Source organism: Paroedura picta, chromosome 4 (genome assembly GCF_049243985.1).
Source record: "Paroedura picta isolate Pp20150507F chromosome 4, Ppicta_v3.0, whole genome shotgun sequence".
Classification (NCBI taxonomy): Eukaryota; Metazoa; Chordata; class Lepidosauria; order Squamata; family Gekkonidae; genus Paroedura; species Paroedura picta.
This window is the reverse complement of record NC_135372.1, coordinates 84,854,396-84,868,509: the sequence shown is the minus strand read 5'-3', so window position 1 is coordinate 84,868,509 and position 14,114 is coordinate 84,854,396. Positions and strand designations below refer to the sequence as shown.

The window sequence follows — 14,114 nt, the reverse complement described above, 5'->3', positions numbered from 1 at the left end:
AGGGTGGGAGGGTTGGGCATGGGGTGGGGGGTGTCATTTTGCTATTAGCCATACCATTTGGTGGATTACTCAGTATGACCAACAGAAGAACCAAGAAGCCTCTTGAACCAGGTTGTTCCAGATCTTGAAAGGAAAGTGTGTGGACTGGAGCCCTGGGACATATGTAGATTTGGGTGTGTGCTGAGCAGGAAGTGGGGGGAAAGTATATGGCTGCATTCAGTGGCACTGGCAAGGCAGAAGGGTAGACTGTTTCTGTGCCACTTCTTCATTTGTCATTGAAAGGATAAAAAGGCCTTATATATGTATTTTTTAAAACAGAAGTGATTTTATTTCAAAATGTCAAGGAGGTACAGTTTCCAAAATGGAGAGGTGCAATGTTTCATAAGAAGTTGAAATATTTGAGAAGAGATTGAAGTTTAGTATTCAGTATACTGTAAAAGAGGAGAGTTTGGTAACCCACTTAATTCCTAGTGCACAGGAGGCTACCTGGCTACAGCTCCCATGGTCCTTTGCAAAACACACAGCATGCCCACCTGGTGCTGATGAATGGTTAAGTGAGCACTTGATTTGATTATTGTTCATTCAGTGTGATATTCAAGACTGCCAGGTGCGAAGAAGAAGAAGAAGAAGAAGAAGAAGAAGAAGAAGAAGAAGAAGAAGAAGAAGAAGAAGAAGGGCTGATTTTTGTCAGTGACTATCTACTCTTGGTAATATTAACAAGTATTGGAAGCAACTTCATCAAGGGGTATAAAACACATAGTACCAATATTGTTTATTTTATTAGCAATTCTTTTTCACAGGCTTAGTTGTTCAGCAGTGGAATCAGCTGCCTAAGAAAATGGTAAGCTCCCCATCAATAGCAGTCTTTGAGCAGAGCTGAACAGATATTTTTCATGGATGCTTTAGGCTGCTCCTGCATTGAGTAGGGGGTTGGACTAGATAGCCTGTATGACACCTTCCAACTCTATTTCCATGATTTTTCAGAAATTAGAAGGAGAAAAAAAGTTAAAACCTCACTTTGTTTAATTGGGTCATTAAAATAATTATTCATCTTGAATTGTTTCCTATTCTTTGATACCTGCGTTCAGGTAATAACTAATCACAATTTTTCTTAACTCATGTTACCATAACAAGTTCCAGCATAACCTGGTCCAGATTCAGATTCAGTCAAAAAGGATCAAGCTGCTGGGCCTGTAAAGGAAACAAGAGGCCTGGCTATATTTGTCATTTCTTCTGCTGGTAGCACTGCCAAATAGCACTGCTAAAGCTTCCCTGACAAGAGCCGCTATTCCTCTTCAGCCTTTAAGGACAGCCCAGTCAGGCTTGGTGTAGCAACACCTGAATGAAGACTCCTGGGAGAGGACTGGACAAGAAGAAGAAGAAGAAGAAGAAGAAGAAGAAGAAGAAGAAGAAGAAGAAGAAGAAGAAGAAGAAGAAGAAGAAGAAGAAGAAGAAGAAGAAGAAGAAGAAGAAGAAGAAGAAGAAGAAGAGTTGGTTCTTATATGCCCCTTTTCCCTACCCGAAGGAAGCTCAAAGCAGCTTACAATTGCCTTTCCATTCCTCTCCCACAACAGACACCCTGTGGGGTGGGTGAGGCTGAGAGAGCCCTGATATCACTGCCCGGTCAGAACAGCCTTATCAGTGCTGTGGCGAGCCCAAGATCATCCAGCTGGTTGCATGTGGGGGAGCACAGAATTGACCCTGGCATGGCAGATTAGTCCACACTCCTAACCACTACACCAAACTGGTTCTCTATCTAGGTTGCTTGAAAGAAGTATCTAGGCTGCTTGAAAGCTTGAAGGAAGTAAAGGTTTGGGGAGAAATGGGCACGTAAGGTGTTTGTCACCAATCACTGAACCATCTGAAAGGTTTCTTAGAAGGACAGGCATAAGTCAAACCTCACAGATCTCACACAGCTTAAGAAACTCTTCAGGAAATTGGCCATAGGATAGTTGGCAGGCAGGAGGCCAGTGATGGCGGAATAAAGACGCAACACATTTCTCCTTGGCTTAAAATTTTGGCCACAGCATTTATTGTGCAACAAACACACCTCCCCTAGGAGGGTTGGCGTAGCAAGGGTAAGAGCCAATACTAAACAGCCCGCTGGCTGTCCCTCATAATCCACAATGTAAAGGTACCATCAAGATCCCCGCTGGGAATACGATTTTACCTTTAATTTTGGATTAGCTACCAGGGAGACAACCCATGTGTGGGGGGCCAAAGGGCGCAAACCACCTTAGCAATCCCTAGGGTTGTCTGGTGATAACAAGCAGCACTGAAGGAAGTAAAGGTTTGGGGAGAAATGGGCACGTAAGGTGTTTGTCACCAATCACTGAACCATCTGAAAGGTTTCTTAGAAGGACAGGCATAAGTCAAACCTCACAGATCTCACACAGCTTAAGAAACTCTTCAGGAAATTGGCCATAGGATAGTTCTGCTTAGGGTTGCACTCTTATTCCCTCATGGGAGTCACTTACAGTTAAATGTCTTACACATAGCTTGGGTGTCTTACACATAGCTATGGGGGTGGGGGAGGAAGTAGTCATTGCTGTGACGAGACATAGTTATTTTGAAATTAGTAAGGGTTTTTTTGTTTATTTGCTAACTTATATGAAGAAAATGTGGCACCATTATGTCTGACTTCTGCACTGATAGCAGCATTAATTGTTTCCTGTGGCAATTCCATATTATATGACTCATCTGAATGTACTAATTTACCCCAGATCCCAGAAGGAGAATTGCGAGAACAGTGACGTTTTGAGTGCCATCCAAGTTTGGAGTAAAGGTTTGAAACCGGCTCTAGGAACCCTGTCAGCCATTTGCAACCAAAGGTTGATTCACGTGTGTATAATGAAGCAGCACAATATGAACATATCATATTTCACTTGTTGAGGCAGTTGTTTACCTCCATATGAATGCTGCCTCTGTTAATAGCCAGAAGACTGAACTAAAGCATGGCTCAAGGACTGTTAGAGGAACAAAATAATTTTCCTTAAGGGTGTGACTTAGCAATATTGTCTTTGAAATGCCAGAGGCTCCCTCAGGAAATGATACTGAAGAGATACAGATATACCAACAAGAGACAAGCCAAGAGGCAGAAATCAATCTAAGATAATTTATTCAACTTGGAAACACCTGTTTTGAAACAATTTACATTGAGAGGTCTGTCAGAAAAGGGTGAGAATTAAGAGTCATGCATCCCATTAACAGAGCTGTTCTTTCCCTAAAGCAAGTTCTTTCCCTAAAGGTACAAAGCATTTGGACCGGGCTTCAATCAAGGCCAAAAACACTTGTACACAGTATGCCAGCAAATATGGGCTTGACTTGTATAAAAGGTTAAACAAACCTTTCTAGACACCCCCTCCAAAACACAGACCAATAATGGGAGGGATAAGCCTGGCTGGCTCTCGCAAGGCAGCAGGGAGAATTCGGCTAATGCATGATGTCCCTGTCAGGCTGGCCCCCTCCCAGCCCAGGCCTGTTTTAGGGCCTCTGATGTCCCACATTAAGGGAATGTTGATTTTCAGTATTCCCTTTTGTAATGCAAGCACCATTGGTGGCCATGTTGGGAGGAGCCCATGTATACAGGGAAGAGGCCTGGCTCCTCCCCTACCTATGGTGTCCTAGCAGGGACACAAAATGCCCCATTTGGCTCCACAGCGCTTTGTGTTGCCACAGAGCCTAATGGGGAGTTTTTTTCCCCACTCCCACAATGGTGGGATAGCATTGTGTCACTATCCCACTTTCATGAAGTGAAAAAAAAACCCTGCTCCCCTCACCAACGTGGTGAGGTATGATGGAAACTTTCTGTCCCAGCTTGGTGTGCATACATGAAAAGCCAGGATGGACCATATCCAGAGGGGGCAATCTGTTGGTACACAGGAAGCAGGGGGGGCATTCTGCCCCACTGCCAAAAGCTGGCAGCAACCCAACACGGCTGCCACCATGTATAATTGGTCATACAGGAGTATTTGGGGCATCTGAGATAAAGCTCCTATTTTTTTTCTGTGTGGCTTTCCAATATCAGACTTCTTGCAATGGAACAGTTTGTATATTCATTTTGATGTTTTCATCAACAAAATTCATATGAGGTACCTATAAACCTATCTTAACATTTTGTATTGATTTGAACAGGGAAATGAAAATATCCAGGATGTGATGTTTCTTGTAAAGTGTGTGCATTTCCTTGCTGATGGAATATGGATATATGCTTACCCCGGATTCAAAGCATTCTTCGTTCTCCTCTTAAGATCTGTGATGCTGGGATGGTTTACTTTAAAACAGAAAAGGTCAGTAACTGCTGTGCCTTTTGAGAGCAATCAGCCTGTGGAATGTGCATCACAAAGTGAAGGCAAATGCTATATTTGGAGATATTTCTGAAATCAATGAGTTTAGAATGATGTAACTTAGGCTTGCTTTGTATGTAACTTACTTACCTACTAGCCTTCACTTACTGGCCTGCCCTTTGGAAGATGGGGTAGGTAGAAGGGAGGAAGCCCATTCCCTTCACCAAGCAGCCTAGCCTTTGGGAGATGTGGGAAGTGTGTGGGAAAGAGGCAGCCCCCCCATGGCCTTCTTCACCCAACTTGGCCTTTGGGAGATGTGGTGGAGGGACAGAAAGGAGGCAATCCCCCACCCCAGCCTTCTCTTCCTGGCCCAGCCTTTTGAAGATATGGGGGGGGGGGAGAAGGAAGGAGGCAACCCAACCTGCCATGGCTTTCCCTACCCAGCTTGGCATTTCGGAGATGTGGGAGAGGGGGCAGAAAGGAGGCAAATCCCTACAGCCTTCCCTACCTGGCCCGGGCTTTGGGAGAGTTAGGGGGTGGGTGGGAAGGAGGCAGCCCCTTCACAGTCTTCCCTGATCAGCCTACTATTCGGGAAATGGGGTGGGAGGGAAGGAGGCAGACTATCCTCCCTGCAGCCTGCCTGGCCTGGGCTTTGGAAGATGTGGGGTTGGATGGGAAGGTGAGGACAGTGGTGACCTGTGTAGACACTGTTGCGTGATGTGAGAGTACAAGAGCCAATGCCTCTCCAAAGCAGCTATTTTCTCTGGGATAATTGATGCCTTCCTTCCATCCTCCCTTCCTTCCATCATCTTTCTTTCTCTCTTTCTCTGTGTCTTTCCCTTTCATCCTATCTTTCATGTTCCCAATGGTTTCCAGCCCCCCACCTGGAAGTTGGCAACCCAACTGGTTGCAAATGGAGAAGTCAGGAATCAAACCCTTCTCTTGAGATTAGAGCCTGCTACTCTTTAACTTGTTCACCACAGTGCATCTTGAGCAGAGAGGCAGGAGTGGAAGAAGGCCAGACCCCGGGAAGGGTCACAGTACAGATGCATGTGCTAGCAACTGTTGTATTCCTGGGTGCAGTGGGCTTTGCCTCTAGTAAATAAATAAATATGTGCATGCATACAAACATTTATACCCAGAAAAAAAAACTTTGTTGGTCTTAAAGGTGCAACTAGATTCAAACTTGCTGGTTCAGATCAACGTGGCTACCTACCTGAATCTGTCTTAAAAACAAAAAAAACCTTTCTCTGTTCAAATAGTGCCATATTATGTTTCTCTATATTCAGAAATGGACATAGGGAACTACAGAGACTTCAAACGCTTCCTGACATTTTACTTTCTGGAGACACTTGCCTATAAAATCCATCTATTCTTGAAAACCACAAATGAAAATGGAACTCATTTTATTTATTTATTTATTTATTTATTTATTTATTTATTTATTTATTTACTTACTTACTTACTTACTTACTTACTTACTTACTTACTTACTTACTTACTTGATTTATATCCCACTCCTCCTCGAAGGCTTGAGGCGGTCACAACACTATATACAATGTACAATACAACTTTAAAAACCCTAATAAAATACCCCTTAAAAACTAAGCTAAAATGCCATTAACCACAGTAATGTGACACAGAAATAATAAAAATCCCTAATTTTTCCTGGCTGGGGGGTGGACATGGAAACAGTTGTAAGTTGCTTAGCAAAGGGGTCAGATCTACCTTAGCGCGCTGGCCTCAACCATAGACCAGGCGGAAGAGCTCTGTCTTACAGGCCCTGTGGAATGCTGGAAGCTCCTGCAAGGCCTGTAGCTCTTCTGGGATCTCATTCCACCAGCTAGGGGCCAGGACCAAAAAGGCCCGGGCCCTGGTTGAGGCCAAGCACTCTTCCCTGGGGCCGGGTATGACCAACAAATTAGCACCCGCAGAGCATAAAGCTCTGCGGGGGGCATAGGGCGAAACGTGGTCCCACAAGTATGTGGGACCCAGACTGTTTTAAAGGTAAGTACCAGAACCTTGAACCAGATCTGGCCAGCAACTGGCAACCAGTGCAGCTGCCTCAGCACAGGCTGGATATGGGCCCTCCACGGAGTTCCAGTGAGGACCTTAGCAGCCGCATTCTGTACCAGTTGTAACTTCTGGATCAAGCCCAAGGGCAGGCCCGCGTAGAGCGAGTTACAGAAATCTATTCTGGATGGATCGTGTGGATCACTGTGGCCAGGTGTTCTGGGGACAGACAGGGTGCTAGTAGCCAAGCCTGGCGAAGATGGAAGAAAGCCTGGCTGGCTACCTTTTTGACCTCAGTCTCCAGCGTTAACGAGGCATCCAAGATCACACCCACATTCCTGGCCTGGGACACGGTAACCAGTTGCGTCCCTGCCAATGTGGGCAGACGCGCTTCCTGTTCTGCCCCCTTACCGCCCAGCGACAGGACCTCCGTCTTGGAGGGGTTGAATTTCAGGCGACTGCTCAAGACATCCAGCTACAGCTTCCAAACATCTGGCAAATAGTTCTGGGGGAGAGTTTGGGCGGCCATCAGGAGATACAGCTGGGTGACATCCGCATATTGATGACAGCCCAAGCCGTAGCTCCGCACCAGTTGGGCCAGAGGGCGCATAAAGATTTTCATATGTTTTAACAGTAATGGTAAAATCACATCAATGAAATAAACATTTCTTTCCAAAAACAAGAAACAACAAGCAGCCCTCTGAAATAATTTTTAAATGTCATATTTAGTTATAGAAATATATTGATAATTCTGCCTGAGTCAATAGTAAATTTTCGGACCTGTGGCCTTCTTAGAACAATATCACCAAATCAATTTTTTTTCTTGCTTGTAAAGTTAATGATACAGAATCATTTAGTGCAACTAAAATGTACAATGACTTGGAAAGAGCATTTTCTTTCAGAAATTTTCTTTCAGACACTTTCACTGTCAGAAGATATATTAAGAAAGCAAGAGAAACATTCTTGGGACTGTTATGTAGAGCAAATGTGAAACCAGGCAGGATTTTTTCAAAAAAATAAGTGTAATTTTAAAGTACATCCTTCTTACATCCTGGTACAAGGAGATATAATATAGTAAGTCACATTAAATGTATGTTCAACAGATTTGATAAAGCTTTGGATTTAGCAGTATATTTAGAGGTCTGAGAAGGAAACATAATGATACACATCTTGCTAAAACCCATGGGATATTTAATGTTAAACTGCCTTATAATGAAGAAACCTGTGTAAATCAAATATGGCAGAGATGAAATGTCTCCATTAAAATAACTACCCACGTATTGTAGAAGAAAGATGTGACAGCTGTGATTTGAATAAATTTATATAACAAATTGATTGACATTAGAATATTTATTTTATTTGTAGTCAGCTTTTCTCACTGAGTCGCAAGCCAGATTACAACATTTAAGACAATGCAGCAGGAACAATATAAAACATAAAATAATTCAATAATACTGGATTACAATTTTTTTCAAAAAAATCAATTTAAACATGAAAAATGTAGGGCATGACAAATGGAAAAATGCAGAAATCCAAAACCAAGGCAGTATTAAAAGTAACAAATTGCATACAACAAACTGTACCGTAAACTGTAGCCCATGTCCCTTTGTAAAAGCACCAGCAATTCTATTTTACCATAGCCATATTTCTCTTTATAAAAATGCTTTCATTAACAGTTTTGTTTTACATATTCTGAGGAATGAAAAACGTATAGGAGGCATTCTGACCTCCTCAGTCAGCCCATTTCACAAAGCGAGTGTCACAGCAGAGAAAGTTTAGGTACAGGTAACTGCTCATCTTAATACACTTTCAACCAGCTTTGTTCAGATCAGTGCAGTAGCTGTTGGAATGGAGCATATTGGAAGAGGTGAGTCTTTAAATATTTGGATCCTTGATCATCAAGGGTTTTGTAAACGAATAAATTGATCCCAGAAATTAATAGGTAACTGATGGAGCAGGTGCTGAACAGTTATTATAATGCACAATCGACCTGGTTCCTGATAATAATTGAGCTGAGGCCTTCTATACAAACTGGAGTTTCCAGGTTGTATTCATGGACAGACCCATGTAGAATGCATTATAATAATCTACCATCAAGATTTCCTGCTCTTTCCCCTCATTTTGCCTTTTTGTTGTTGGGCTGTTTATTTTTAGGTTTTGTTCCCCCCTTTGTTCCCCTTCCCTCCCTTCATCTAAACTCCATTAAGGGGACGTGGCAAGGCTGGGTGTGCAGATGGTTGGGCAGTGCTGTGCAGAGTCTCTGGTAGGGTCTGCCCCGGCTCTGCTCTACCCGGGCTCTATTCTGCACAGCCTTCCCACTCCTACCATGACTGTTAACGAATCCACCCAACCCCTGGGTCTCAGTACGATTTGAGCTAAGACTCTTTCCAGTTCCACCTTCCTTTAATGTTATTGTTGTTTTTTTATTATGTTAATGTTATTGTTGTTACCACCTGTTACCAGAATGATGTTACCTGTACCATTTTGTTGTTTCATGTAAACCGCCCTGAGCCTTCGGGGAGGGCAGTATATAAATGCAATAAATAAGATTAAATAAATAAATAAATAAATAAATAAATAAATAAATAAATAAATAAATAAATATGCTATTAAAGGAAATTTAAAAAAGGACAATTGTACCTGTCTGAAACCATTACGCTTATAAACTATACTGAAACTGTTGTACTGCTATATTGTCTATTTATGCTTAAGAGGATGGCTATTTTATCTATAATAACGGAGCTCCTTTTACCTCAGCCATCCCCCACATGCGGAACATTCTGTCATTCTACCACATATAACTAAGCTATCTTGTTCTTTGAGCTCAACTAAGAAGTCTGAGGGTCTTTGGTAGCAGTGAAGATAAGTTGGGGTCACTTTGCTACAGGAAACTATCCATCTAGTGTTGCCAGGTTCCTCCTGGCAACCAGTGGGGTTGAGTGGGAGGCTCAGCCTACATTGTTAGGAACATGGCAAAATCATTTCCAGTACATTCCATCTTATTGTGGTGTCGTGTTGACACTCTGATATCTGGGTAGAGATTTTGTCCAAGTACTAGATCTGGTACGTGCCAGATGTGATGCTGACACATTGCCAGTAATGAAGCCTTGGCCTCCCTCCTACTCCTGGTAAGGGGGGCAGGAGAACCCAACAGAGGCTGGTGCCCAGAGGGGTCACTCCATGGTGCCTCCCCCCCGGAAATGCTAGCCTTCAATCAGGCTCTGCATCCACACAGCCCTTTAAAGGGCCCCCCAAATCTAAGGGAGGACAACGCGCAAGCTTGGCCTCCCCAAAATTGATCCTTCCCATGCTCCACTTCCGCAGGCTGTGACAATTAATCAATAATATAACCTAACATCTAACAAAAAGTCAAACAATTCATAAACAGGGAAGGAGGGTGGGTTTTGCGTCTTTGGGCGCCTTGAAGGGGGGGAAAGAGGCCAAAGAATATCAGGCCATCTGTTTAACTGACGCCCAGTTCAGCCACACCCCCTGTTGCCATGCCAACACACATACTGCTCAGAGAATGCCAGGGCTGGGCAATCTCTCCAACCAGCCAGGTCCCTGTCGGCGTTCCTCCCCCGCAGCAGCAATGGCCCCCTTAGATAAGTCTTGGGGGCTTTTTGCCTTGCATGGGGATATTGACCGCCTAATGAGGACACTGACAACCATAATTTTGGCATAAAATATTTGGCCACAGCCTTTATTCAACATTGAGTGTGGCAAGCATGGGAAGAGAATCATGCCATCTTGTGGTTACCCTACCACAAGGAAGCCCACCACAGCCTGCCCCTCAATGGGTTGCCTTGGCTATCCAGCCCCAAAACCCAGACAAAATGGCAGGCTGAAACAGGGGGGGAGGCACCATGGAGTGACCCCTCTGGGCACCAGCCTCTGTTGGGTTCTCCTGCCCCCCGGAAATGCTAGCCTTCAATCAGGCTCTGCATCCACACAGCCCTTGAGGGTGGGGGTGAGGATCCCTGCCTCTAACATGGGAGACTCAGCAACCCCAAATGAATGCTATTTTCAATTGTACTAAAATAATACTCTCATCAAGGCAAACTGAATATGGTTTGATAGCACTGTGCAATTATTTGATGCAAGAAAGACCTATCTTTATCCATTGTTTCCTATTAATATTTGGGAAACAGCCTCCTGGGAGGAGACTGTCCAGGGCTAGCAGTGGCCCCGCTGCCTCTAGACAGTGCTTTGCTGCTGACCAGGACGCTGGCCCCCAGAGATGCTGCCAATGGGTAGGAGTGGGGGGGAGTCTTTACAGCCTCCCTTCAGTGGCCATGCCTAAGCTGGCTAGAGGGCTTTGCCGCTGAAGAGGGGCTGGCCCTGGAGGGGAGGGCAAAGGGGCAGGCTTTCCAGCCTCCTCGTGGCTGGGAAGGGCATTCCCCTACCCCTTTCAGAGCCCATTTTTTAAAATGGGCTTTGCTACTAGTATATAATACTTAAACCTGTGTTTTAAGAGTGAATCCCATGCCAGCAGAGCCTTTTATCCCTAAGTAAATGTTACAACTTCTTTTCCAATTTTGATATTTTCATCCCTGAAACGAATGTGAATGTTTGCAACTCTTTTGTTATAACTTTCTTTTAGTTATACATCCTTACTACTCCATCTGATTAGGTGAGATAGTCTCCATTCCAAGGAGATTTCAGCAGTACTCCACAGCTGTGCTTGACATCTATAGGATGAGAATACTGAAGTATTCTTCATTGAATTCTTACAGGTCTTTTGGCTGAGCTTGTCTTTGCTGAGCCGCCCATGCATGTGCTTGATTGGACTCTGAGGCTTAGCTCATCCGGTTACCTAAACGTATATTTATATGGTGTTCACAAATCTTTTTTTCCCCCTGAAAAGTTCGAGGCTATAATTACACAACACAATCAACCACATTCCTCTGGGATTCTTCCCAAGTTTATTTAAGAAAAAAAAGTTATTATGGAAATTACAACTTGCTTTTCTTCTTTCTTTCCTTGCTTTTTAATGGGCATTTTTGCATTAGTTCGTAAAACCACAAAAATGTATGTCAGTTTAATAGTTTCCTGTCAAGAAAACCCTTTCAAGTTGAGCTGTCAGTTAACAAGATGGGTGTAACAACTGAGGTTAAACAAAACTATCCAACAGATGACCTTTTTGAGTGAATAGCTGGGTGGTTGTGAGATGTCTCTGTTCTTCCTGACCTAAATTACTTTTGCTTCTTCCCTTTCTAACAGATGTATATAAGAGTTTGCTGTCTCTGGCATTCAGCATTTAAAGATGTGCGAGCAGTGAGTATGTTGAGATGAACATACCTCTTAGGACTATTCCCTTCACTCGGAAACAATGCTGGCAACATCTTATCTGCAGGTGGATGGACTGACAGCTCAACACCTCAGAATTTCCGCAGCTGCCTCCCATTTATGTGTTGGCCTTTGGGTGGGGTTGTGTGGGTGGCAGGCATACAAAAAAAGGAATTGTTTTTGCATTTTGTATGCGAATTATGATCTGTGAGCCTCTGTGAAGTTGTTTTGTATTTATATAACAGGCATAGAAACACACTTGAAAATAAAATCCTGGGATTTTAAAGATGAACTGTTAGTAGAACTACACCAATAATTATCTTCTTCATTTAAGACTTGGGGTTTTGTCACATGTAATTAGAATAACAATTAACTCTTAAGTGTCAAGGGGTAATAGGATATGAGACCACTCTTTCACAACAAATAGAGAAGGCTGGTTTCTTTTCACTGGGATTTCAGAATGGTACGCTCTCTTGTAGATTCTATTTGCAACTTGAGAAATATTATTGCAGCATTTAATTATGTGAATTGGTCTGATAGCTTTGTGTGACTTCATATATATTTGGAAAGGAAATTTAGGAAGATGTACATTCATGTAGAGCCCTTTCCTGGATAACTCAGGCTAGTAGGGATGGATACGAACCAGGAAAATGCACTTTGATTTGTGGCGTGCATGGTTCACGGCCCATGGACAAGCACAAATCTGTATCAGTTCATAAAGTTTGTGATGTGGTAGGATGCCTCCTCCCAGTAAACTAGTGACCCCAAACTTGCAGGGGATCTCCGGCTTAATACTGTACCTGCACTCCAAGTTTGGTGATGATTTAGAGTATGGGTTATGGCCCCACAAAGAAAGTGCTCCATCCTCCATTGTTTCTAATGGACTAAGATCAAACCAGAGAATTTTCCAGTAGAAATTGAAGGTGGGGGGATATTTTTACAAGCTCAGCAGTACTATAGCTACTGTAGCACTGTAAACCCAACAGGAATAAGTTCAAGCATGGAAAGTGCTTTTGAGAAAAATGTCAAGCACAATTTCAACGGTGTATAGAATGGACTCTGCAGGCTACGCACACGAAACACACAGGGAACCTCACTCCTCTACAATTTCTCCATGTTGGGGATGGATTACATTTCTGGGGTTACAGATTCCTTTCCCCTCAAAAAAGTCTCCCCAGTGCTCTCTGTGGAAAAGTCAGCTGCAGTTATAGGAGTCTATAATGGAACAACTCAGGAATAAGCAATAAGAGAAAGGCAATAGCCTTCTGATAGGGGCTCCCCAGCCTTACCAGACCAGTAAAAGCCATAAGGTAGGTTTGTGTTGTTAGATGTTGTTTCATGAGGTAGGTGTTGGGTGAGGGAACCTGCCTCTACCTGGCAGAAGTGGCCATACTCCCACCCAAGTGCCAGTACAACCCGCAGGCCAGATCACCACTGACAATGGTTAGCGAGGCTTCTCCCTGGTTTGGCTCTTTGAGACAGAGGTACTGGACTGTGGTTCTTCCTCCTCCCTCCCACAGCCTCTTCCATCCAGTGTTCTGGCCATGTCTGCTGACCTGTATCCTCAGCTGCTGACAAAAGAGAGAAGGCCTGACCATCTGTAACAATCATCTCACCAGTCAGGTGAGTGATTGCTTCCTGGGCCCACCATGTAGCCCTGCTGGATGGCACTGTCAGCAGTCCTGTGGAAATGACCTCATAGTGCGTGGCCTACCAGATGTCCCACTACCTTCCTAACCCTAAGTGCAGAGAGTCTTTCTTGGAGGGGCCTCCTGCTCCCTGCTGGGAGGAAGTAGGCCTCTTCTTTCTTCCACTAGCCACCATTCTTTTTCCAGGTGGCAAGATACTGGGATGACCCATTGCAGGTGCCTGTGGAAGATAGAGGAGGACAATTGTTGGGGGGGGGGTTGCCTCCTGGATGTGAGTGTGGCACACCTGGCACTCTGCAACACGGGGGTCACTGATGAGGGTGTGGAAACATTTCAAAAGTGTGGGCGGGAAACGTCATCCCAGGGTTGGAGAAGATGGGAGGGACAGCTGCTTTCTGGCACTGGACTGGGGGTGGTCATGAAGGGGGTGTAATAGGGACAGGAATAGTGTATTGGAGGCAAACAGTTGTCTGGAAGTGGAGGATCCCCCCAGCCTTGGAATCACTGTCACTGACCTCTCAAAGAGTGTTAGAAACTTCTGGCCTTTGGGCAGTACTAACAACTTTATCCTCTGTGGAAAGCCCTTGGAACTGATCAGGGAAAGGTGTCTCTGAGACATTTGCTGATGCCCTGCCAGGGACAGGCTCCTGTGGTCTGGCAGGATGGGACCTGGGGATGGGGACATATGGTATTGAGGTGGAAGACTTCTTCCCCTCCACCCACAATGAGCAACCTTTTGAACTCGTTTTCACCATCATGGCACAGAGGGGGTTGGTTCGGGAAAATACAAAATGTGGGTACTCAGCCAAGAAACCCAGTACCTAAGTCCTTTTACTTGGCAGGAGCAGAGATATGGGTGGGTCTACCCAACACCTTC

General features: G+C 44.2%; 1 long non-coding RNA gene across 1 annotated transcript; it reads left to right on the top strand.

Moving 5' to 3' along the window:
* Positions 1-1,480: 1,480 nt before the first annotated feature.
* On the top strand, positions 1,481-11,873 carry LOC143835714 (uncharacterized). Its single transcript, XR_013230319.1, has 3 exons — positions 1,481-3,791; positions 4,135-4,289; positions 11,523-11,873. It is a non-coding gene; the product is annotated as an uncharacterized LOC143835714 (long non-coding RNA).
* Positions 11,874-14,114: the final 2,241 nt, after the last annotated feature.